This window comes from Patella vulgata, chromosome 5 (genome assembly GCF_932274485.2).
Source record: "Patella vulgata chromosome 5, xgPatVulg1.2, whole genome shotgun sequence".
Taxonomy (NCBI): Eukaryota; Metazoa; Mollusca; class Gastropoda; family Patellidae; genus Patella; species Patella vulgata.
The window spans coordinates 27,087,792-27,114,343 of record NC_065883.2 but is presented as its reverse complement, the minus strand read 5'-3'; the positions used below and the strand labels follow the sequence as shown (position 1 = coordinate 27,114,343).

At 35.9% G+C, this 26,552-nt stretch overlaps 2 long non-coding RNA genes across 2 annotated transcripts; both read right to left on the bottom strand.

Annotated features, from left to right (window-relative positions):
• Positions 1–4,864, bottom strand: LOC126822493 (uncharacterized). Its single transcript, XR_007680846.1, has 3 exons — positions 4,668–4,864; positions 1,082–1,393; positions 1–911 (listed from the first exon to the last, which is right to left on the bottom strand). It is a non-coding gene; the product is annotated as an uncharacterized LOC126822493 (long non-coding RNA).
• A 19,905-nt stretch (positions 4,865–24,769) lies between these two features.
• On the bottom strand, positions 24,770–26,552 carry LOC126822489 (uncharacterized). The gene is made up of 3 exons (XR_007680841.2): positions 26,399–26,552; positions 25,703–25,999; positions 24,770–25,133 (listed from the first exon to the last, which is right to left on the bottom strand). It is a non-coding gene; the product is annotated as an uncharacterized LOC126822489 (long non-coding RNA).

The following is a 26,552-nucleotide window of genomic DNA, read 5'->3' as shown; positions in this document are numbered from 1 at the left end:
GAAAGTTAAGATATTTTATTTATAAGTAACACGTTTAACAACTAAGGTCAACTAAAAGCAACTAATTTGAAGAAAGTGGATGTTCAATTCTGTCTTTAATCTTAATCAGAAATAACCTCCCGTGCGATTTTGGATAACACTTTCAGCGCCGGATTAACCAAGTGACGTATTGTGTATTTACGTATTCACTGAATTGGTCTGTTTTGATGCACTAAATTATGCGAAACATCTATGTCAAGATATAAACAGTCATTTAGTCAAAGTTCACCCAAGTGACCCCTAACGTGACCTCTATTGCAAACCAGTCAGATCAAAATGGAAATTAAAAAACGAAATTTAGAACTGTATTTTAATCAGATTGAGAATATATTGTCTATTGTTTTAGAATTAAGGTAAAAGAAAATTGAGTATGAAAAGTTCAATACAGTTCTATTTTTCATCTAACCATATATATTTCTGTGTTATTTAAAACTAACAACGAATAATAATAGACATAATTTAAGTTACAGATATAATTTTTGCAAAGATGATCTAGCTTTCGGAAAATTTAATTTTTAAACAATGGAAAACCTCTAAAGCGTATTGTGCTTAATATGGCGGCATTAACTGCCGCAACATTTTGAAAGCCTCATCAAAAACCTTAGGCACGCCGTTTTCGTTTGGTTCAAGAAATGCCTTCATTTCGGCTTTTGGTGTGACGTCATATTTTTCTCTAAGGCCAGCTAGAGCAGGGTGAGCCAAGGCTGGTTTCACCTCTGCATAAACTGAGGCTTGGACACCGTTTACAAGGATGCAGCCATTTTTAGTGAAAGGTGCAAACACTCCCTTCTTTCTACTTTCTCTATATTTATAACCATCTCTGTAGTGGGTTGGTTCTCTCCACCAATTGTTGTCCAAAGGTAGTCTCCTACCTAAAATCAAAATAATAAATTAACATTCAAAAATAAAAATAAAGAAAATATCACTCTTCAAAATTCAAACCATGAACAAGGTATCTCAACCCACCTCCCTCTCCCTGCGGGTTCAGGGCCAGAACAATAAAATAACACGTCATTCGTATAGAAATAATATAATTACACACCTTTATCTCTGCTGCCATCTTATATTCAAAGTTACATGTAGATTTTTTTTCATTAGTAACGGGAACGAAATGGTGATGACTGATAGGTAATGTATGTGTGCTTGTAGATAATATTAAATACGTAGCAGTTGAACTGGGATCGTCATGGGCTATTACCCATACCTCTGAGAAGTCAATGGTTCCATCTTCTAAAAAAACTTTTACTTGGTCCCCGACTTCCAAGTCTTTTACGTATTTGGTTTGTGTCTTTGTTTCTACCTTGGCATCTGCTGGAAAACAATTCAACCCACAACACCAGTCGTCATCATCATACTGTAAAATAAAATATTTTATATATCATTTGCTGTTTTTTTAATCCCTTGCAAACTACAATATTGTGGAAGTTGAATCTCTAAAAGAACTTTGAGTCCAATATTAGTTCCGTTCCGTTCAGTATTTACAAAGATACGATTAACTGAAATTTTGTCAACGTTCATCATCCTCATCATACAATCAACACAAGCCGGCGTCACCTTTTATCTTCGATCAACCCATTAAATGAGCCTCTTTTTAACCCAACTGTATCGAAGCCGATGGATTATCTACCGTTGACATTTTGATTTTCTTTTCTTAAAATGTTAAATAATCAAAAAAAAAAGCCAGCATATTTTAGTGTAAATTATAAAAGCCGCGATAAAATATGTATTGCCCGAAAAATGCTAATGACCATAATTTTATAAAGAAAATATCTTGTATTACCTGTTTTGCATTTCTTGTGTGGGGTATTATATTAATATATTATATATTATACAATTACATAACTTAATAATCCCGATTGGTCGCTAGAACTTATGGTTTTTAAGCTTTTAACGTTATTTTATCTGGATTATCGCCCTTATGCAAAACAGGTATGTTGAAGAAATCGTACTATGTAAGTGTATTTATAAAGACATAAAATTAAGGGAGGTAATTCAGACAGGGTTTGGTAATTACAGAAAATCTAAAATAAAATTTAAATTGGATCATTATCCAGTATGTAGTCGGTTATATACTTACAAGAAATGTCAAACTTGGTATGTTGAAGAAATGGAAGTTTTGAAATTTCTTTTAAAATGCGTAATTGTGTAGCGCCCTTGGCAGTGCATTTAAAGTAAAGAGATTTTATTCGGGAGAGAAATAGTTCTTTATTGTTACATATTGTCAAAAATCGTAATGCCTGTGAATAGAAAACACTATATAGCGTGGTATCTGGTATGTTACTATAGATTGACGGGTATTTTACTACTTCAAATCCAAATTTGTCCGTTTTGTCGAAAATACCGACATTAAATTTATTGCTACGATCCATTAGAGTCTTGCTAACGTGTCGTTTGTTAACGGTCGGTTAAATTTCAGTTGCTGGAAAGTCAATTTTATTATGCGTTAGCTAACGGATTGATTACAGTTAATCCAAGAGAAGACTGTTCATTGACTGAATTTTAAATTTTTAAATTGAATGTACAGTATAACAACTTCATAGAAAATGAAGACAGTGGGACAACTCTGCAGTCTGTTCACAAAACATGATTAAAGACAAAAGATAACTGTAGAATTTACTACAGAAAACACTATAGAATATTTTATTTTTTCTTTTAGAAATTTTAGCATAAATCTGTAGGAAAAATTAAATTATAGGATTTGCAATTCAGAATATTTGGGGACATTATTTCCTACAGGCCCCCAAAAGTCTATAGAATTTCATCCTATAGAAAATGAAATAGCCCCCCATCGACCAACCCTCTAGAATGTTCCATAGAAAATTACACTGGTAATCTATGAATTTTTGCAACAGCAAACTAATGCCATCGTTAAATAGATAACGGAGCCCAACACTTCCGTTAAATTTAACGGCAAGTTAACGGGGCTTCCAGCAACAATCTTTCTCTACGTTCAAGTAAATGATCTCCATGTTAAAATTGACTGATGTGCACTGTCATTGTTAATAATGGTTGTGTAGGTGACGGTTCCTTTATTTTGTCATTATTTTTCCCTAGTATATTATTTTATTAAATCATGCAGTAGACTGAACTGCCATACAACACTAGTTCCTTCCTTTGTAACTAGATATGTAGTTCCCTATCTTAACGTTAAATTATTCTGATATTATTAAAGCATCCAGGTGGCTTAGGGGCCATCCTGCTCTACACAACCAGTTATCTTTTCTTGACTAGTGCTCTTTTAACGCATCTAACTTAAAAGTTAATTACTGATTCTGCTATGAATTTTGGGATAGCTTCATAAATTTTATATGACATATTCCGAGGGGGGGGGGGTACATTTTGGAGGGTATATTGAAGTTTGGCATCTTCCATTAAACTTCGTACAGGGAGTCTTTTCTCTTCCAACTTATTGCACGCAATGATGACATGATTAACGGTCAAATTGTGGCCACATTCGCACTTCACTTGGTTAAATTTATGGTCGATATTTAAATCCTTAGTTCTTAATCTTGTGATTAAGCCACACATTTTGCGCAATGGGTGAATGATCTCCGTCTTTACAACCAGATCGTTGTTTAAATTGAATCTAAAAGTATTTGCTCCGGCCAACCCAATTTTCCATTCTGATTTAATTTTAGTTTTGACGATGCTATTAAATTCCTGAACGCTATATTTTAAGTATTTGAGTCTGCGACTCATTGCCTGCTATGCCAACATGGGATGGTATCCATGTAAATTCTACGGGTTTATTTTTGTTTCGGAGGGAATAAACACTTGCTCAAATATTATGAACAATGTCTGGTCTAGGTGTTTTTTGTCATGTATTATTGACTTTATGCTGCTAAGGGAATCTGACACAATGACTGCTCTTTGAACGGTGGATGACACGAGTCACTCAAGAGCTATGGATATTACCTTTAATTCTGCTGTATAGATAGAACATCCATCTGGTAGCCTTTTTGATATATTAATATTAAATTCGGCAATGACTACACCTAATGCAGTTTTGGTAGTGTTTGGATCGTGAGACCCGTCCGTGTATATTTCCACATGCGATGACCATTTTTCGTTCAAGAGCGTGTTGTGGATTTTCTTTTTTCTTGACAACGTTATCTAGGCTTATGTCATAGTTGTCCATAGGGCATGATACGAAAATACCCTGTCAGTAATCTGATAGTGATCTAATCTTAGGTCTTTTAATAGATCATTTGCTCTATGACCGAACGGCTGAGGATCTGATTTGACATTCCTTTTGAATTTTTTCCTTGATGTTTTTGTACACTTAAATGTTGGACAGCTTTCCCGAAGCCAGTTCATTTCGCCTCAATTCGAGTGACATATCACCTACTTCCTGCAATAGACTTTCCCTTTTAGTGTCAAATGAGACTTTCGTTGCTATCTGTATTGCCTGATATTGTAAACTATCTAGTTTAGCAAGAGCTGTTTTATTTGCACTCGCAAAAGCAACACAACCATAGTCACATATTGATCTTATCATGGACTTATATATCATTAGCAAAGTCGTCTTATATGCTCTCCAGGCATCTCATTACGTTCAGAACATTCTGTCCTCGTTTAACAATATTTTTAATATGAGATATAAAAGTCATTTTACGATCAAAGGTTACCTCTAGAAGCTTTGCCTGATCTTTAAATTCAATTCCGATATTGTTCAATTCCAGTTTCATAGACGAAACTTCCCTATGGTCCCTACAGAAAAGCATGCCTTCTGTTTTACTTTCAGATATTCGAAATCCCCAGTCATTAGACCATTTCGACAATTTGTCTAAAGCTTCTTGCATTCTCGTTCTAACCGTACCGTAGTTATTCGCTGCATGCAAGATTGAACGGTCGTCAACTCTTTTTTCTAGGAGATAGATTTGTCGTAGCATGTGCTTGTTAAGAGTTATCCCCCTTTAATTGATTCGCAAATAAACGAAAATGCTCAATAAATTATTGTTAAACGCTTGTTACATGACACACTCTTACTCCAAGTGAATAACCCGTCGTTCGGTCAAGGTTTGGTTACTAAAATATATAGGATATTGTAATTACTTTTGATTTTCTACTTCGTTCAACCTTCTAATGTACGTACTTTTTATCATCTTTGGCTGGCATATGGGTTACTGCAGCTGGTTTGATCGATGCGTTTCAAAGTTTTGGCATTATTATGCGCGGGCGTTTATCTGGCTTAAAATATTATATATTTTATATGTTGCCCCTGTTTAGCCACAACACTTTATTAAAGGAGCTAAATCTTTAACTCAATATTTTCCATAATATTCGAAATTAAAAACACGAATTAGAATTCAATAATGATTAATTTCAATCAATATTGATGTTGTAATCTTGCCGTGAAACTATAAGATCCAATATTTAGGACAAAATTAACATTTTATAATCAGTACACGAGTCGTACCCTAATGTTTCGGATGCCATTATATAATGAACAAATAAAAACCTATCCTAAAACACAATGTGGGAGTAATTAGTAAAGGCTAATTCACAAACGACAAAATGCACTAAGCAGGCGTAAACGAGTGTGCCGAGTAATGTTTTATAAAACAGTTGTTGGTAAAAATTAATAAAAAATAAAAAAAATACAATGTTACTTGCTCGTAAACTTGAATTTTTCCGGTAACTTTTCTGAATGCAGGTACCTAGTGACGTGGGTATAAGCCACCGGTTTGAGGTTCTCGTCACCGTCAGAGTATCACGGGCCCGTAAAACTCTACAAACATGGTAAGCTCGCCAGTGTTGCGCTGTCCTGCCAGTGATTATGCACGCGGTAATGCAGACGTCACACTGTCCCGAAATTGACACATGATAGCGTAAATGTTCAAATTCCGCTGTGATTGTAAAAACATCGGGCCATTCGTGAGGGCATCTTAAACCATCGTATGACCTCTTGTGTAGTTTCCCAGACACGGGCAGCAACTTCTTGGGGGCTGGCAAAAACTTCTTTGGCGCATGCCAAAAAATTTACGGAAGGCTTTGCAAAGGTTCGTTTTCTTTTTGAATTTGTGTGTCCATTTTGCCCTTCATAAGGCCATCGTGAGGGCATCTTGTGAAATCGCGTTATCTTCGTCTGATCATCGGTGCTATTGGCCATTCTTATGCGTCCACAATTTGTTTGTGGACACTCTACAGGTCACAATTTTTGACGAAACTTGAAATATAGGGTTATCGCCCAAAGATCTTGGTTCTTTTCGATACTATTATAGATTATGACCCATGATTGTACGAAAAATCACGTTTTAGCTTGTGGACACTTCAGAGGTCACAATGTTTTTTATCCGATTATGATGAAACTTGAAATGTATGTTTATAACCCAAAGATGTCGATTCCAGTCGATATTCGTGCATATAAGACCATTTCTTCCTGGATTTTGGCCCCTGAGTTTACGAAAGTCGTGTTTATAGCGAGTTTTCAATATATATTCGATTTAGAAAAAAACGTTTAAATGTATCACCGTTACACCATAATGACGGTTGGGTTCGAATTTTGTGAAAATCGGACAGACACTGCCGGACAAAATGGACACACGAATTCAACACGAAAACGAACCCTCGCAAGGTCTTTCGGCAATCTTTTGGCATGCCAAAGATTTTGCTAGCGCTCAAGAAGTTGCTACCTGATTCTGAGAAACTCCACAGGAGGTCATACGATGGTTTAAGATGCCCTCACGAATGACCGATGTTTTAACGACCAGAGACGAATTTGAACATTTACTCTTATCGTGTGTACCGTGTCAATTTTGGGACAGTCTGACGTCAGAATTATCGATCGCTCTAAGTAGGCTGTGTGGTATCCGATCATTTTCTTTTTGGTATTTTGGCGTTTGATGATCACGGGTTTTGTTTTCCCACTTGTTTGCTTGCTTAAAATTTATTTCCTGTCAAAATAGTATACATCTGATCATGAAGATGTTGTGTTCAATCTCAGTTTCTGTGTTTCGGCAAAATTTCCCCCAGTTACCCCAGATATACACCAAAATAATGTTAGAGACCATGTTCATGTATATTTCCTCATCGACCAGTTGACTTTCCTGAGGGTCCTCACTGGCCCTGATTCTACATACAAACACAGCGTTCGTTTTATCCCCATCATGTCACGGCATTACGTTTCTGATATCACAACCCCTTCGGAAATTCTCCCTAGTTTTTTAGATTGTTCCAAATGAAGTCAAACTATCAAAATTCTACTGACATTGCAGTTGCCTACATCTACCTTTCTATAGGATCATTATACTTTCTAACAAGACCGTTTCCACCTCAAAAATGCACATATTTTTTTTTACTTTGGAACACAGAAAAAGTAAAGGGTTGCGAAAGGAGCAAGGTATAAAAAGGCATTACTTGTCCCTAAATTTGGTTATCTCGGTTGTTTGAATATGGCCTTCATAGACATTAGACATAATATCAAGGGATATCAGTTTCAAAATGTGATATATAGTACAAAGTAGAAATCTAAAAGTAAAAGAGAAAATCCTATCTATAAGAAAAATAAAGCTTTTTATTCTACTTACATTGACATAATTTCGTCCTATAATTGCCAACTTTTAACTATCTTTCGACTTTCTACTTTAGACTATCAACTCAAGATTTTCTACCACAGATTTTTAACACTAGAATTTACGTTAATGGCCAGGATAATACCTGTTATTCTGCATAATTAAAATACGGAGAATTGAAATAATATGGATGTAAAGAACATTGAGATATGAAATGAAATTGGATTTAACGTCCTACTTTTAAACTCTTTACAGGCTAATGATGACAGGCATACACCATGCAGTGTGCTTCTTTGGAAGTTTTACCCTCTTCTTATTTCGAATTCCAACTGTCAAGAAAGTTATACCCTTCATCATTAGCCCGGATGGAGCAGACAATTGGAACGTTAATCTCCGTTTCGTTTCAGTTATGGACCAGGCGTTGGGTCGTCTGCCTGAACTTGTCGGTTTTCTGTGGGGGCTTCGATCCCCACCCTAACTACTAATAGACAATTTCGGCGCCAAAATCGGACGAAAAACAAGGTTGGCATCTTGATTGTCTTAAAACAACCTCACCTGATAAACATACTAAACGAGGCTTATTATTCAATACATACGATATTTTCTGGCAAAGCTTTCATGAAATCATCACGGTTGCCTGCAAATGTCAGTCTGATGCTTTAAAATCATCAAATACAGGAGGATGAACATATAAGATATCTTATATTATAAGTTTCTTCCCAGCTTTCTGCTTTGCAAAATTGGTGATAACTGCCTGGAACCGTGACCTCTGCGATTTTCCGTTCGTACTGACAGCAACGATACGCACAGAAATGCATAGAAGAAAGTGGTCGCGAAGCAGTCTCGAGTCAGCTGTTGAACAATACGTTGAACAAAAATTCGGCGGCGTTCGCGATCGCAATCAGTATAATAACAACTTCATTGAAATAGGTGTTAAGCAATCGAATGTGGTCGCCGCGTTCGTTGTCTTGGTCGTGGTCTTGGTCGCCGTCTCATTGACTAGACGCTGTTCCTTGTCAGACTCCCCTCCTGGAAATGACTGGGATCGAACACATGACCTCAATGTTAGTGAACAAGCGTCAGTGCCGCTCCCCTTGAGTCAAATATAATTGGGCTACGTATAACGGCACTGATTAATTATGTGATGGCACATGGCACATGGCTCATGTATCTTAGACTGAAATTGAAATTAAGTTTTGTAAACTTTTACATAATTATAAAATCCCCCGTCTCTCATTTCTGAGTGAGTACGTATAAAGCCCTGTTTGAGTCTCGGGTATATACTATTAAGGGATTGGCCCCCGACATCAACAAACCTTTGCACGCTACGGGTTAATGCTCGTGATTCGTTCTAGTTTGTGCTTCATGTTGAATTAATATTGAGGTAGTGATGAAAATCATTCCTAAATAAATAAATACAGATTGACTGACAATCGTGACAATAATTCATTCGAGTATAGAATCAAATAATAAGAACGTATACATTGCATTTTAAAATATGTATTGCAATTTGTGTATAATAGATAAATCAATAATATGGTATACATAAATATAAATAAACTAAATGTGTATTTTGACAAGAAAAAAAAAATGTTTAAATTGAATAAGAAGTTAGGGTTTTCATATTTCACCAATGACATATTATATACTATTATTAAAGACATGTATTTAAAGTGTAAAAGAGGAATAGATTTAAGACAAATAGTTAATTATAAGATGCAGTCATTGTTCCATTATTTGATATATAATTACGATCAATAATATTACTTAGTTGTTCTTAAAATTTAAATAAAAGTGATACTATATTTTATAGCAGCGATCCATAAACAAATTTTCTTTAGAGTATTAAACATATAATATAATATAAATTTGGAACAAATTATTAAAATAGATACTATATGCAAACCTAATTTTTAAAGAGGAAACATGATAAACGACCCCCAAAAGATTTTATTTTTATTTTGATTAAACACAATTAAGCGAAGTGCAACATGATGAAAGACCAATACAACTTTTTATTTTATCATTGTGATTAAACACAATAAAGAGAGTAAGACACTCAGACAGATAGTAATTTAGATGATTAATAACAAATCTTGTAAGTTTAATAATTATTTGACATCGATGTTAGAGAATACAAATCAAGAATATCCAAAGTTTACAGAAGGATTGAGATGACGACCTGAAATCAGCAGAAATTTAAACAAACTTAAAATGGCCCACAAGGTACGTTAGCATTAATTTAACAGATGTTATTCGGAAAATGTTTTGGAATTACTAAAAAAGTATATTCTAACGGAAATTAGACATTTAATTCAAAATCTAATTAAGGCGCGAATAAAACGGCAAACTTGATGTCTAATTGAATAAATAAATAAATCTACACGCGTATCTCTATTCATATTATCAAACTGGAGATTTCTTGTAATAATATATGAATATGTTCAAGTTTAACATGTAAATAGATTGTCTCTATCCACATAGTTTTGACTTGAACATATTCAGTATATTGTAATGTTTGAAATTTTAAAAGATAGGTTGCCAGGCAACGAAACACACGCCCACGGCAGCTAAATCGTCCGTACAGTCAACAAGAGTTATATTTATGGCTTGAACATAATCAGAATATTGTAATGTTTGAAATTAGAAAAATTATAATTTATCGGAAATAAGATATTAATCTGTATTTCAATAAATGAATAGATCTATCTCTATTCATATTATCAAACTAGAGATTTATTGTAATAATATATGAATATGTTCAATTTAACATGTCGATAGATCTGTCTCTATCCACATAGTTTGACTTGAACATAATCAGTATATTGTAATGTTTAAAATTAGAAATAAACTATAATTTATCGGATATAAGATATTAATCTCTATTTCAATAAATGAATAGATCTATCTCTATTCATATTATCAAACTAGAGATTTATTGTAATAATATATGAATATGTTCAAGTTTAACATGTAAATAGATCTGTCTGTATCCACATAGTTTGACTTGAACATAATCAGTATATTGTAATGTTTGAAATTAGAACAAAATTATATTTATCGGAAATAGATATTAATCTCTATTTCAATAAATGAATAGATCTATCTCTATTCATGTTATCAAACTAGAGATTTATTGTAATAATATATGAATATGTTCAAGTTTAACATGTCGATAGATCTGTCTGTATCCACATAGTTTGACTTGAACATAATCAGTATATTGTAATGTTTGAAATTAGAAATAAACTATAATTTATCGGAAATAAGACATTAATCTCTATTTCAATAAATGAGTAGATCTATCTCTATTCATATTATCAAACTAGAGATTTATTGTAATAATATATGAATATGTTCAAGTTTAACATGTAAATAGATCTGTCTCTATCCACATAGTTTGACTTGAACATAATCAGTATATTTTAATGTTTGAAATTAGAAAACCTGATTAAAAGTAACAATTCATTTAGTAATTATCATAAAATCATTAGAATTTGTTTGGTCCATACAAACGTTTAGTATACAAAATATTTAATATCATGGATTTAACTGTTCAAGTTATCAAAAATCATTGAAAATCAATATACTTGTTCGTCGCAAGACTTTAAACTCTGTGTATCAATCTAAAGTCAATTGAAACGATTATATACTGGCGTAAACACGGTGTATAAATATAAATTCAATCAGATGATAACTATTGTCTCTAAAGCATGCTGGCAGTAATTATCGGAATCGTTGAAAATCAATATATGACCTTAAGCAATTGTGGACGCTGGACCGACCGACGTACAGACGTACGGACGGACGGGCGGACTGGGGCGACAACAATATACGACCACATGTCAATGTGGGTCTATAAAAAGTATAATTTATCGGAAATAAGATATTAACCTGGAAGTAACGCTCAAATAAAATGATAAACTTAATCTCCATTTGAATAAATGAGCAGATCTAACATGTAACATGTAAATAGATCTGTCTCTATCCGCATAGTTGACTTAAATAAGTATAATTAGTATAGTGTAATGGTTGAACATGAAAATTGTTCTGTGTCTATCCACATAGTTTAAATTGAACCCAATGAATATATTTTAGTAGGTGTTTCCTCTTTAACTGAACTTTAACAATGACTGCATCTTATAAATAAATAAATAAATAAATAAATAAATAAAGATTAATCCTCGTTCTTGGTGCCACAGATAAACATCTTTAAAATATTTCTTCTTCTGCTTGTTTTTTCTGCAATATATATAAATAACAGTACAATACATCACTGTACATTTACGTATAATCTTTATATAAGTAGTGCCGAAGTACTGTTGTTCTCTGGGGGTTGTAGCTTATTCCAACACTAATGACGATAACTCGGAATAAATAAATTGTACTTTTAATAAAAGAGTGTACAAAACTGACTAACGGCCACAATAACGAGATAAATATGGCTAGGGCGAGTCGGTCACCAGACTAAAGTTAGAGTAGAATAGATACAAGATTAGGATTAAAATAATATAAAATAATATTTGATAAGAACTGTTGAATTGCACATCAGAAACAGATGTTTAAATACAAAAGATGATATCGATATAGCAAGAACGTGTATTAACTATGATTACGTGATATACCCAAACAGTTAAAATACTTAAAAGATTAATGAGAAATCAATTCAGACATTGACCAATTACTACTTTAACTAAATTATATTATATAAAAGATACTTTTTTGATAATCCAATTATGATCATTAAATGACATCTAGAAGTACGGCCATCTTTCCGTAACAAAACACAACACAGGATATGGATATAACTAAGTCTCTGTTATTTAATAACGGCGTTTCAACAGATCATGTTTTCAAGTTAAGTAACCTGTAAGTGTTACGAAACGTCGTTATTAAATAACAGAGAAGTAGTTATGTCCATATATACATGTACCTTGTGTTTTGTTATGAATATCTTTAATTCTGTTCATTTCCGTAATTTTAAGCATTTTTCTAAACCATTGTCAGGCTGATAAAGGGAAGGCAACGGTCTTAATGGATACCACAGAATATAAAGACACAGTCGCCAGGGTGCTATCTGACACGAAGACGCACAGGAAACTGAGGAAGGATCCTACAGCCACACTGGAAAAGAAACTGCATGAACACCTCAAAGAATTAAACCAGCTTAACCAAATCTATTCTCAGCAGTTGTACCAATTACGTCCAATTCACTCACAGCCTCCCTACTCTAGAGCTACGATGAAGATCCACAAAACGCCAATGAAAGCCCGTCTGCTCGTCTGCTCAAGTGATTCCGTTTTCTATAATTTAGCCCAGTTTCTCACCAATTTGTTATCACCGTTAGGGAAATCAGCCAGCTCGTTTATCAGCAACTCAAAAGAATTTTGCGACAAAATTAGAAATATTACAAACCCGGGCCAATTAGTTTCCTATGATGTAGTTGATCTTTTCACAAATGTCCCAAGAGATGAGATGCTTACCATTCTAAGAGAGAGAATCAATCATTCATCCACCAAATTAGATACCAAACTTACAACTGATAGTATAATAGCATTAGTTAAGGAATGTGTAGAGTCAACCTACTTCACATGGGGTGATGATGTATACGAACAGGTATATGGTCTACCAATAGGCTCACCACTGTCTCCACTTTTAACAGAAATTTACATGACATCGTTTGAAGTTAATGCTCTTAAAACATCACCTATCCAACCCGTATGCTAGTACAGAAAAGTCGACGACACTTTTGTAATGATTAAAGCATCGGATGATCCAAATTCTTTACTTGAACACTTGAACAAGCAACACCCAAGAATTAAGTTCACGATGGAAAAGGAAGTTAACGCAGCTATACCCTTTCTAGATGTGCTGGTGAAGAGAGAAGATGGAAACATTAAAACCAGTGTCTATAGGAAACCCACACAGACAGACCAATACCTAAATTTTCATTCCAACCACCCACTCGAAACAAAAAAGGGGATCATCGCCACCCTCACCCACCGGGCCCTCAACATTTGCAATGATGACCACCTAAAAGAGGAGTTAAACCATATTAAGAATGTCTTTATTAATCTAAATCAGTACCCCAGTGAGCTCGTTGAGAAAATCATTACATCAACCATCAACAACAGAAACAATGCCCGACCCCCTAAAGAAGATCTCCCGATAGCCATTTCAGTACCATTCCAAGGAAATATATCTTACAAGATAAGAAGGATCCTCAAGGAAGCCGGTATCAAAGTCTTCTTCAAAACAGGTAAAACCATAAAAGATATCCTTGGTGCTAATGGAAAGACGGAATCCTCAACAGGTAAACAACCCAAGGGCTGTGTGTATCAAATTACGTGTTCTTGTTCCAAGAAATACATCGGTGAAACTAAATGCCCACTAGTTAAGAGGTTGAAACAACATCAATCGAGAAGCACAGACAACAATTCCGCTGTTTATGAACACCTGAATCTGAACAAACGCAACCAAGTCAACTACTCTGGAGTCCAAGTATTAAACAAACATCTTCATAATAAGAAATCCAGAAAACTACAAGAAGCCATCCAAATCAAGAGATTTAAACCTGAACTAAATAGAGACGAGGGATTTTTTCTCCCAAGGAGTTATGATATCTTAATTAATCCTTAATTAATAACTTTCATGTCCATTTTATAATGTTATTACTGCTCTGTTTATTACCCCTTGGATGGATTCAAATCTTAATTAATTAATCCTTAATCAATATCTTTGATGTTCATATTGTTGTTACGACTCTGTTTGTCAGCCCTGTGATGGATTCACATAGTAATTTTTAATTAATTGTTTAATCAATATCCTCTATGTTTATTTGGTAATGTTATTATTGTACTTTTTTAGCCCTTTGATGGTTTCATATTAGTTATTGTTTTTTGTTACCTTGTTGTATATAATTTGATTTCTTGCCATTACACTGTCATTACTTACTTGAGAACGACAAGAGGAACTTGTTGAAACGTAGTGTAAAATAAAGCCAGTGATTGCTTTCCATATAAATTTGTGTTTTATATCAAATGGAATATGGTGGACGAATGTCTAAGGACATTCCTTGTCACATACAAGCTTGGAATCGAAACCCTATAACAGTCTTTGTAATCTAAAGCGCACGCGTTAGACCAATCGACCACCCAATCCCTTTAGATATAAACAGAAGATTAAATAAAAAGAACAAAAATTCCGAGTTTTCGTTTTTACACTATGCAAAAAAACGAAAATTTGGATAACTCGGAAAAAAATCCGAAAACTCTGAATTATTTTTTCCGAGTTTTTGGCACAGGACGATTTTTTTTCTTCCGAGTTTTCCGTAAAACATTGAGTCATGCTAAACAATTCAATTAGCATTATCAGCAGAACCTTTAATACTCTGACGACGTATCAAGTTTCATCAAGACATTATGCAATTATGTAGGAAAACGAAATAAAACATGGCACATTATTGTAGAGATTTAGAATAACAAATTTACCTGTTTTTGGTTTAAAACGTTTCACACGGGTGTACGTAACGTTTTGTTTTAGACCGATCGCCTGAAATTAAATAACATTGCATTTTTACTTTGACAAACAATTTTGGCATGGATTTTAAGTCGGGAGAGACCATTTTGATACTTTTCTATTCAGGTTCTCGCTTGTACCAACACAAACGATATGTGGGCGATATATTATCAGGATAGGACACTATGATTTTTTTTTTTGCGCAAAGGGGGGGGGGGGGTGCATGATAACATTCTGTTCAGCTGAATTCATGTTAACAATGTCTCGGTACTGATATTCGTATTTCCCAGTTTTAACCGCTAAGAAGTGATTCTGTTTGAATAAATTACTTCACTGTTTAAAGTGTTAATTGTTGTTTGGCTCTAAATGTAACAAAAGAAACTTACCATTAAAAATCTGTCGAATTTACTGAACTCTTTATCTATAAGAAAATTGATTTAATTTATGTATAATGTTAGATCTGCAGTATGACTTTTGCTGGTTTTATATGATATAAAGGTCTTACATTTCTAATGGTAAGTTCAGGGAGGGGGGCACCACATACAATTACACAAGACAACACCACGGAGATATCTGATCAAGCGAATGGATCCGGGGGCCAGTCGTAAGCGTCCACTGTGCTGTACCGTTCTGGACCTGTAGTGAGGTTTTTATACCTATAAGTCGGCATAGCAGACATTATCAAGGGCGGAAAATTTGAGTATATGCCTACCCCGTGGATGAGAAGTTAGTGGAGTAAAACGGTACAATACCACTGAGAATACCGAGAATGTCCATTCATTTGTATAGACAATTTATGTTATCTTATTCGATCTGTCTTATCTGTTAGTGTAATTATTGGGGTGGATTCCAGCAGACATTTTTATAAGTTAGCAAATCATTTGTATCGATGTTTGTGACATAAATTTGACTTATACATCGTTTACTAATAATTGTGGGTGTGGTTTACTTTTACAAATAGAATTTTACCAGGTGTATCTCTATCATGTTCAGTTGTAGATCTGATATCATCCTCTGCTGAAGTTTCTGTATAATATAGCAATTTTGTCATTAATTACTAGGAAAAAAATCAACGGCTTCCTAGAAATTCCCCCCATTTCTTAAAAATATAACACGTGACAAAAACTTATTAAGTCTGATTGATGATTACAAAAAATGTACACTTACATTACATAACAAACAAACACAGTTACAATGTAAATGAAATGAAATGAAATGAAATGGGGTTTAACGTCCTACTGTTCTGCGCCTATACTGGGCTAATCAAGACGGGCATACGCCATACAGTGTGCCATGAGGGAAATTTTGCCCGGGCAGAGGCACTATCGCCTACTCTTATATCGAATATCAACTGCCAAGGGATCTTTTACGTACATTCCAATGTATACACGGGCCCTCGGTTTTTCTTCTCATCCGAAGGACTACACAACTGTCCTTGACAGGCCCTCCGTTCTGCATCACTGACAAGTGGAAACCACGTCGGAAAATCCAGATGAACTTTCTCGGCCAATGTAGGGATCGAACACCCGACCTCCAGGCTAGCGAGCCAGCGTCTTAACCACCTAGCCACCGTGGCTCCCAGTTGCAATGTAATCACATATATATAATTGTATAATTAATGTTTAAATATTCTGATAATTAACGGGACGGCCCATCATAACAAATTTTTCCAGTTACGGAACCTCCATTGTCAGTATTTCCCCTGCATAGTTGAAACATCAAAGTACGACTCACACGAAAACCTGTGACATGATGTGGTGTCAGTCAGGAAATATCGGATTCTTATCTTGCCATTGTAAATCAATGTTGGTTCGCGAAGCCTACAGATTATTTGTATGTATTATGATATAATGTTTTATTACCCAGTTGGGATGACTCTTCATCCACATCTCCATCTTCTACTTTCCTTTGTTTTTTCTCCTCATCCTTCACTTCTTCCTCTTCTTTCACCTCTTCATTTTCTTCAACCCTTTTCTCTTCGTTCGCTTCCGTTGCTGCTAATTCTTAAAGTGGTGCATACAATTATTAACATATATAAATAAAAAGCTAAAATTAATTGTTGTAGCGAAAAGATATACCTATAAAAACAGCCTGTTATAGTGGATTGTCGAATGGCTTAATGTGTGCGCGTTAGATCATAAGGTCTGTCATTTAGTCAAGTGATGTGGTTTCGATTCGACACCTGAACGTGGCAAGGAGTGGGGTAGCTTGTCCAACCTCATGGGTTTCGTTAGCTTACTCCGGGGCCCCCAAGCTCAAGCGAATTATGGACAGAAATGAAATGAATAGGGTTTAACATCCTACTGTTCTGCTCCGACTGGGATAATGAAGACGGGCATACGCCATGCAATGTGCTATCGTGGGGGCAGTTGGGCCCGGGAGCGGCGCTACGGTGTACACGCAATCCCAAAATGACTTAGTTTGTGTTGAATCGACGTATCCCCTTGACTCTCTCTCTCTCTCTCTCTCTCTCTCTTTGATAAGAAAATTGATTTAATTTATATATAACGTTTAATTGACGGTGAGAAAACTGTTAGATCTGCGGTATGACTTTTTCTGGTTTTATATGATATAAAGGTCTTACATTTCTAATGGTAAGTTCAGGGGGGGGGGGCACATACAATTACACAAGACAAAACCACGGACATATCAGATCACGCGAATGGATCCGAGGCCAGTCGTAAGCGTCCACTGTTTTGTACAGTCCTGGGCCTCTTAGTGCGGTTTTTATACGTATGAGTCGGCTTATTTTAAACGAAGTCTTAACTAATACCTCAAGTGCAGTTTCCCAAACATTTCTGTACTAACAACTAACATTCAGGATCCATCCGCGAAATTTTCACGAAGTCAAATTGTTCACTAGATTGATCGATAAAAATAGCAGACGTATCAAGGGCGGATAATTTGAGTATATGCCTACCCCGTGGATGAGAAGTTAGTGGAGTAAAACGGTACGATACCACTGAGAATACCGAGAATGTCCATTCATTTGTATAGACAATTTATGTTATTTTATTTGATCTGTCTTATCTGTTAGTGTAATTATTGGGGTGGGTTCCAGCAGACATTTTTATAAGTTAGCAAATCATTTGTATCGATGTTTGTGACATAAATTTGACTTATACATCGTTTAATAATAATTTTACCAGGTGTATCTCTATCATGTTCAGTTGTAGATCTGATATCATCCTCTGCTGAAGTTTCTGTATAAAATAGCAATTTTGTCATTAATTACTAGGGAAAAAATCAACGGATTCCTAGAAATCCCCCATTTCTTAAAAATATAACACGTGACAAAAACGTATTAAGTCTGATTGATGATTACAAAAAATGTACACTTACATTACATAACAAACACAGCAGCAATGTAATCGCATATATATAATTGTATAATTAATGTTTAAATTTTCTGATAATTAACGGGACGGCCCATCATAACAAATTTTTCAAGTTACGGAACCTCCATTGTCAGTATTTACCCTGCATAGTTGAAATATCAAAGTACGACTCGCACGAAAACCTGTGACATGATGTGGTGTCAGTCAGGAAATATCGGATTCTTATCTTGCCATTGTAAATGTTGGTTCGCGTAGCCTATAGATTATTTGTATGTATTATGATATTATGTTTTATTACCCAGTTGGGATGACTCTTCATCCACATCTCCATCTTCTACTTTCCTTTGTTCTTTCTCCTCATCCTTCACTTCTTCCTCTTCTTTCGCCTCTTCATTTTCTTCAACCTTTTCCTCTTCTTTCGCTTGCGTTGCTGCTAATTCTTAAAGTGGTGCATACAATTATTAACATATAAATTAAAAGCTAAAATTAATTGTTGTAGCGAAAAGATATACCTATAAAAACAGCCTGTTATAGTGGATGGTCAAATGGCTTAATGTGCGCGCGTTAGATCATAAGGTCTGTCATTTAGTCAAGTGATGTGGTTTCGATTCGACACCTGAACGTGGCAAGGAGTGGGGTAGCTTGTCCAACCTCATGGGTTTCGTTAGCTTACTCCGGGGCCCCCAAGCTCAAGCGAATTATGGACAAATGAAATGAAATAGGGTTTAACATCCTACTGTGCAGCTGTGCTCCGACTGGGATAATGAAGACGGGCATACGCCATGCAGTGTGCTATGGGGGTAATTTGGCCCGGGAGCGGCTCTATGGTGTACACGGAGTCCCGAAATGACTTAGTATATGGACTTTACGCCCGCCCCCCCTCTCTCTCTCTCTCTCTCTCTCTCTCCCTCCATCTCTCTTATATATTATCGAAACAAAACTGAAATACATTTGTTCTTGAACTTATATTTAAATATATTTTACACTAATAAATGAAAGTTGGCGTAATTCATTTTCCTACCTTTATTTTTAATAGATAATTCGAGTTCCCGAATTCTGCAGTCCAGGAGATTCTCTGAAATTAAAAAAATACACCATTTGTATTTAATAAGAATGAATAGAAAGATTATAACTGTAGAAAGTATGAATGGAACTGAACGTAATATGGTCACCTTTGCTAATGGTTTCTTGGGGGGTTTCTTCGGTGACTATTTCTGTATGGTCACCACAACCAGTCTCCAAATCATGTAGAACTGACGCCATCTATAAAATAGATTACATAATTCAATTAAAGTTATATCAATAAAGATTACAATATAACATGTTTCAAATCTATACAATAATCAATGGGGTGATTAAACGTTTTCAACTAGAAATTTACACGGCGAAATGACACATGGACATATCACCCCAGTTGCATAGATTACATGATATTTCGGTCCCGCTACATTTCGAACTATGGCCTTGATGTTTCGGTCTCAAGCAGGTGACATTTCGGACTCGAAAGGTTGAACACTACTGTCAAATCAATTTATAATCAGCCAATGGCGATTTTATAAAAATAACATGTGAGTAAAATATTTCCATTGTTCAATGTTTAGGAAAAGGGTGTCTTATTTCTTTATGTACTATGATTGTATATTTCATATAAAAAAAAGTAGCTGATGAATTTATTAGAAATAGGCCAATTCAAAACGCGAAAGAAAATATCAACATTCAACATGAAACACATGCAATACACAAAAACACATACTTATGGAAAATCAGCTACTTATTTATTTGGGCGACGTTTCGAAGAGTATTCTCTCAACGTTATCAAGCTAATACGACATGCGGACATGGTTATTAAAAAGCTCTACCATACGGCATACGATCAAACATCAGTTTCACTTACGGTTCTTTAATATATTTAAAAAAAAGATTAAAAAAAGAATAATATGCTGATGAATTTATTTTAAAATGACCTATACAAAAACACAAGCAAATATTTACACGACAGGAATTATTGTTGAATGTACCATTATTCAGTAATAGGCCTACTACTAATAATAATATGAGTCAATATCTTACAGTAACAGACCTAATTTAATTAGCTTTCCGCGGTCTTACAGCTTTACATATGATTAGATACTAAATTATTAAAATAAATACTCACGTTGCTGGGTTGGGGTAGATCTATTATTTTTATTAAAATAAAAATCCACAAGTTGATGGCGCTGTTGACCTTATCAAGGCGACACACTGAATATCTATTGTGACGTCACATCACTATACACTTGCGCACGTTCGTTATTTTGATAACGTTAAAAGATGGGCAATATGAAATAATTGTATAATGGGACCTATTATATTTGTTGGTCAAATTTATTTTCATTTATTTAAAATAGATAACATTTTGAGAAAATATATAAAAATGAATTTCCCTGTAAAGTCTATTCGGTAATTTAAAGAATTGGTGTAGACGTGTCTATATCGAAATCGGTAATGGGTCCTATACCCTTTCTTTTTATGGAATGGAATCGGGGTTTGTGCCTTTTAACAGAATATTTTTTTTATTATTTGGAGACTGACATGTATCCGCCTACTTTTATTCGAATTTCTACTGTTAAGGTTTCTTTTAAGAACCTGGGCCCTGTTTCACGAAATTTTAACTGAAGATAAAATCCAAATTTTATTAGATACTTCAATTTTGATTGGCTAAGCACTAAAATCAATCTAATATTATCCAAACAAATTACTAAAATTTGTATTTTATTGTAGTTAAAACTTCGTGAAACAGGCCCCAGTTTTAATAAGAATCAAGCAGTTAACCACCTGGGCCGGTTGCTCAAAACTAAGTTATTTTAACGACCCGTCAAACTCTAACTGATCGTTATCTTGCTAACGTGTGGTTTGTTAACGGTCCGTTAAATTTCTGTTGCTGGAAAGTCAATTTCATTATCCGTTAGCTAACGGATTGATTAAAGTTGATCCAAGAGAAAACTGTTTGTTCATTGACTGAATTTTAAATTTTTAAATTGAATGTACATGTATAACAACTCCATAGAAGTTAGTATTAACAAGAAAATGGATACAGTGGGACAACTGTGCAGTCTGTTCACAAAACTTGATTAAAGACAAAAAGATAACTATAGAATTTACATCATAAAACACTATAGAATACTTTATTTTTCTTTTATAAATTTTAGCATAAATCTGTAGGAAAAATTATGGATTTGCACTACAGAATATTTGGGGCCATTATTTCCTACAGGCCCCCAAAATTCTGTAGAATACTATAGAGAGAGAGAGAGAGAGAAATGGGGTTTAACGTCCACTCGACACAAACTAGGTCATTTCGGGACTAACATATGGTTTAACTTTATTTCAACAATTCGCTTGCGCGTAGGGGTCTTTAGCAGTGGGAGGAAACCGGAGGACCCGGAGAAAACCCACGAGGTTGGACAGGCGACCCTACTCCTTGTCACGTACAACCGGGGATTCGAAACCACGCCAGTCGACTCAATGACAGACTTTATGATACAGCGCGCGCACGCTAACCATTCAGCCATCCAACCCCCCAGAATACTATAGAATTTCATCCTATAGACAATGGAATGTAAAAGAACATTAAAGTGAGAACAGAAGACCTTGCTTACCTCGCTAGAGTCAGCAGTGCCGGACTGGGCCCACCTGTCCACCTGTCTGTGACAGGTGGGCCTAAGCTCATTAAAAAAAAGTGGGCCTAAGCCCATAAAGAAAAAAGAAAAAAGAGAAAGAAAAAAGAAAAAAGAAAAGAGAAAGAAAGGAGAGGGGGGGGAAAGAAAAGGAAGTGGAGGACAGGACACAGGACAGGAGAAAGAAAAGATAGGAAAAAAAATGACTGACAAACTACACAAAAAAAGAAATGTACTACAAGAGTGCTTTGGTCAGAAATGTTTGAAAAATGGGTTTGCGGATGTCAATTTTCAAAATTTTCCTGGCGAGAGACATCCCCCCCCCAGACCCCTCTCAGACGCCCGCGCGCCTTCGCCGCGGTCGTGACGTGACTACGGCGCGTACTTGTGTGGGCCTTGGTCAGTGACCTGACAGGTGTGCCTTCGGCCCACCAGTCCGGCACTGAGAGTCAGTATGTGCAACACAACATGCTGTTATGCGTCCTGTTCTGCTAAACGACTTTGGCGGACGCCATTGAGGTCTAGATGTGGGGTGGCGTGACGCGACTACGGCGCGTACTTGTGTGGGCCTTGTTCAATGACCTGACAGGATTGCCTTCGGCCCATCAGTCCGGCACTGAGAGTCAGTATGTGCAACACAACATGCTGTTATGCGTCCTGTTCTGCTTAACGACTTTGGCGGACGCCATTGAGGACTAGATGTGGGGTGGCGTACGGATTTACGTGGCTCGGCCATATAAGACGAAACGAAATTTAGGTAAGCTGGGGTGGGGAAAATCGTTGAAAAGCTGAGAAACTTCAGTCAATTATTGCTTTACCTAGCCTAATTACAATCGAATTTTAATTCGAGTTCAGCGAAGATCCGACTTGGGAATCCGACTTACGCGAAGAAATTTAATAATAAAAATGTGCAGGATCAAAGGGTCCAAACGATTTTATCCGAGTTGAACGAAGATCCGACTTAACCAATCACTCGTAAATAATTGTAATATTTCAGATATAATATTATTTAGAAATTCTACCAGTCTAGCAAAAAAAAACCCAACGAAATCATTTTACAAACTTGTTTATGGTCCATTGAATGTGTTAGCGTTAATCTTTTTTTGAATATCGTAATTACCAGACGCCGCCACCTACTGGTCACCTACAGAGACTCTAGCCTCTCAGCCTGAATGTCCCGGGTTCGAATTCTGGTGTTAACCGTGAAGAACCGTTGGCTCTTTTCAAACCGCTTCTCACTAGTCATTGGTGGTGTCTGTGGAGATGACAAGGAATGACTGTCTAGTTGTTCGGATAGTACGACCCAACGATGTACACAGTGGCGTGAACACATTGTAGTTGGAATTCAAAGAAGAGTAGCGAGGAAACTCTGTCCAGAACCAACCACGGAAATTATATATGAAATACTAGCTGACGTAATTATTTCATTTTGTCGAATGTTCCAGTATACATAAACATTTTTGGCATTGCTTTGGGTGTTTTAAATGGTTATATAAGCCGGGAAATGTTCTTTGGGCCTTTCCATACAAACCACAATGATCATCGTCTTAGTAGAATTAGGCCACCCGAATCTGACTTGGCGGATACATAGCATGGATTGGCGGATACACAGCACGGATACTTGTATTCCCTAGGTTTAAACCCCCTTTAAACATTATCATCAACGTTTGGAATTATACGGAACATTCTAGTGGAACTACAAGCTTTTAATGATCATAATATGTAGTTTGCGATAAGATCCTAATTTATCGCTATACCCAAGCACCGATAATCCCACCAATTGTATAATTCTTTAAGCTTGGCTTATCCCCAACCCACCGGATTTTTCACACATACACACACACCCTACCGCCCTATTGACCTTCCAACCCGACCCCACCCCCTTTCTCTTTACCAGACCCCTTGTCAGTGATGCAGGACGGAGGGCCTGACACGGACAGCTGTCTATAGTCGTTCGGATGGGACGAAAAACCGAGGTCCCGTGTACACATTGGCGTGCACGTAAAAGATCCCTTGGCAGTTGGAATTCGATATAAGAGTAGGCCGTAGCGCCGCTGCCCGGGTAAAATTTCCCTCATAGCACACTGTATGGTGTATGCCCGTCTTCATTAGCCCAGTTTAGGAGCAGAACAGTAGGACGTTGAACCCCATTTCATTTCATTTCATTTCTCTTTACCAGAGGGGGAGCCACGGTGGCTAGGTGGTTAAGACGCTGGCTCGCTAGGAGGTCGGGTGTTCGATCCCTGCATTGGCCGAGAAAGTTCATCTGGATTTTCCGACGTGGTTTCCCCCTTGTCAGTGGTGCAGAACAGAGGGCCTGACAAGGACAGCTGTCTAGTCCTTCGGATGATACGAAAAACCGAGGTCTCGTGTATACATTGGAATGCACGTAAAAGATCCCTTGGCAGTTGGAATTCGATATAAGAGTAGGCGATAGTGCCGCTGCCCGGACAAAATCAAAATTGCCCTCATAGCACACTGTATGGCGTATGCCGTCTTCATTAGCCCAGTATAGGAGCAGAACAGTAGGACGTTAAACCCCATTTCATTTCATTTCATTTCTTTACCAGAGCGGCAAAATATCCATCCCGGGACTAGGACGACAACATTTAATTTAACAGTAGTTTATCTGACCTTTAGAGCATTACAATGTTTCGGTCACTAAGACAACAGGGGACTTAACTGTCGGATGAAATATAACAAATTTTGATTTTAAAAAAAATATATTTTATTGGCAGAATGAAAAATTTTTAATACGAGGGTACTAACTGCTTCAACATTATAAAAGCCTCTGCAAAGATCGCTGGTACGCCATTTTCGTTTGGTTTGAGGAAGTCTTCCATTTCATCATTTGGTGTGATGTAGTATTTTTCTCGGAAAGGTGCCAGGGCAGAATGCGCTAAATCTGGATCCACTTCCGCATACACTGATGTGTGAACACCGTTAACGAGTATAAACCCATTAATAGTGAACGGGGCGAATATTCCCGTTGACTCCACCTCTTCGATCTTCATTACGGTTTCGGTCGTTCTACTTTCTTTATTAACCGTAATAAGGTGGTCTCCTACCTAAAATAAAAAATATTAATTAATTTACTCAGGATCCCATAGTTCAGTGTGCGAGAATAACAAATACAGAAATAGACCTACGGTGGAAATTGCCAGTTTGTCCGCGACAATAAAGTACTAATTTAACTTTCGATTCCCCGGTTGTACGTGACAAGGAGTAGGGTCGCCTGTCCAATATCGTGGGTTTTCTCCGGGTCCTTCGGTTTCCTCCCACTGCTAAAGATCCCTACACGCAAGTGAAGTATTAAAATAAAATTGAACCAATTAAAATTGTGTCGAGTGGACGTTAAACCTCTCTCTCTCTCTCTCTCTCTCTCGCTCTCTCTCTCTCTCTCTCTCTCTCATTTGACTACCTAGAATATTATCGATTATTTTACTGTGTGCAAAATCAGAGACAAATATGCCCACAATTGCTGTTATAGAGACGTTTAAATATTCAATTCAAGAGTCATGCAAGTTTAAAATGGGATCTACACTGCTTGTGCTCGCTATATTATATAAATTTATTTTCTTTTTAAAAGAGACAAAATATATGAACATAAAATTTGTTTATAAAAATCACTACATACCTCTACGTCTTTAGCCATTTTATAAACAACCGTGGAATTATTTTGATCTGTAACAGGTATGAAATGAAGATGGCTAATGGTCAGTTTCTTTGTTTCGGTTTGAATATGTAGATAACAGGCCGTGGACTCTGTGTCTTTATGGGCCATTGTCCATACTTCAGAAAATCCGATATTCCCATCCTCGAACATAACCTTAACCTCCTCTCCGACTTGTAAATTACGTATACATTTCTTTCCGTCAAGTTTCGTTTCAACTTGGACATCTCCCGGAAAACATCCCGAGTTAGCCGGGACCTCCTGTAAAAAAAATGTATTTTAAAAAAACTTGTATTTAGTCAAACAGGTTTGATTATAGAATAAAAGATTTTACAGCTTATCCAAGTACAAAAAATGTATTTGCAATCAATCACATTTACACTAAAATAAAAACAATCATTCAGTTTTATAATAAGCATGTATTACGTCTAGCGTCGATCCGTAATCAGCGTTCAGGATTTACCTCGCTTTGAAGAAAAATACGTTTTATAAATAAAAGGAAAAAAGAGAAGAAAAACACACAATATAATATATCACGACATAAGAAAGACATTAGAAATATGACTACCCTAACAATAGTAAATTTAAACATGGTATTTTAGGCAAACATTACAAAATAGTCATTCATATCAAATTCATTATTAATGATAGCACACTTACTTTTTTATAAGGATCGTAACCCATGTTGTAGTTTTTATAATGTGTTGTTGTCGAAGAATTTAACTTAAAGCAACTGAGCTTTCTGAAAGCAATCCTTATATTTATATGATTTTTGGAGGAATTCCCAATTAAGAGAATGTTCTCGAAATGTCTT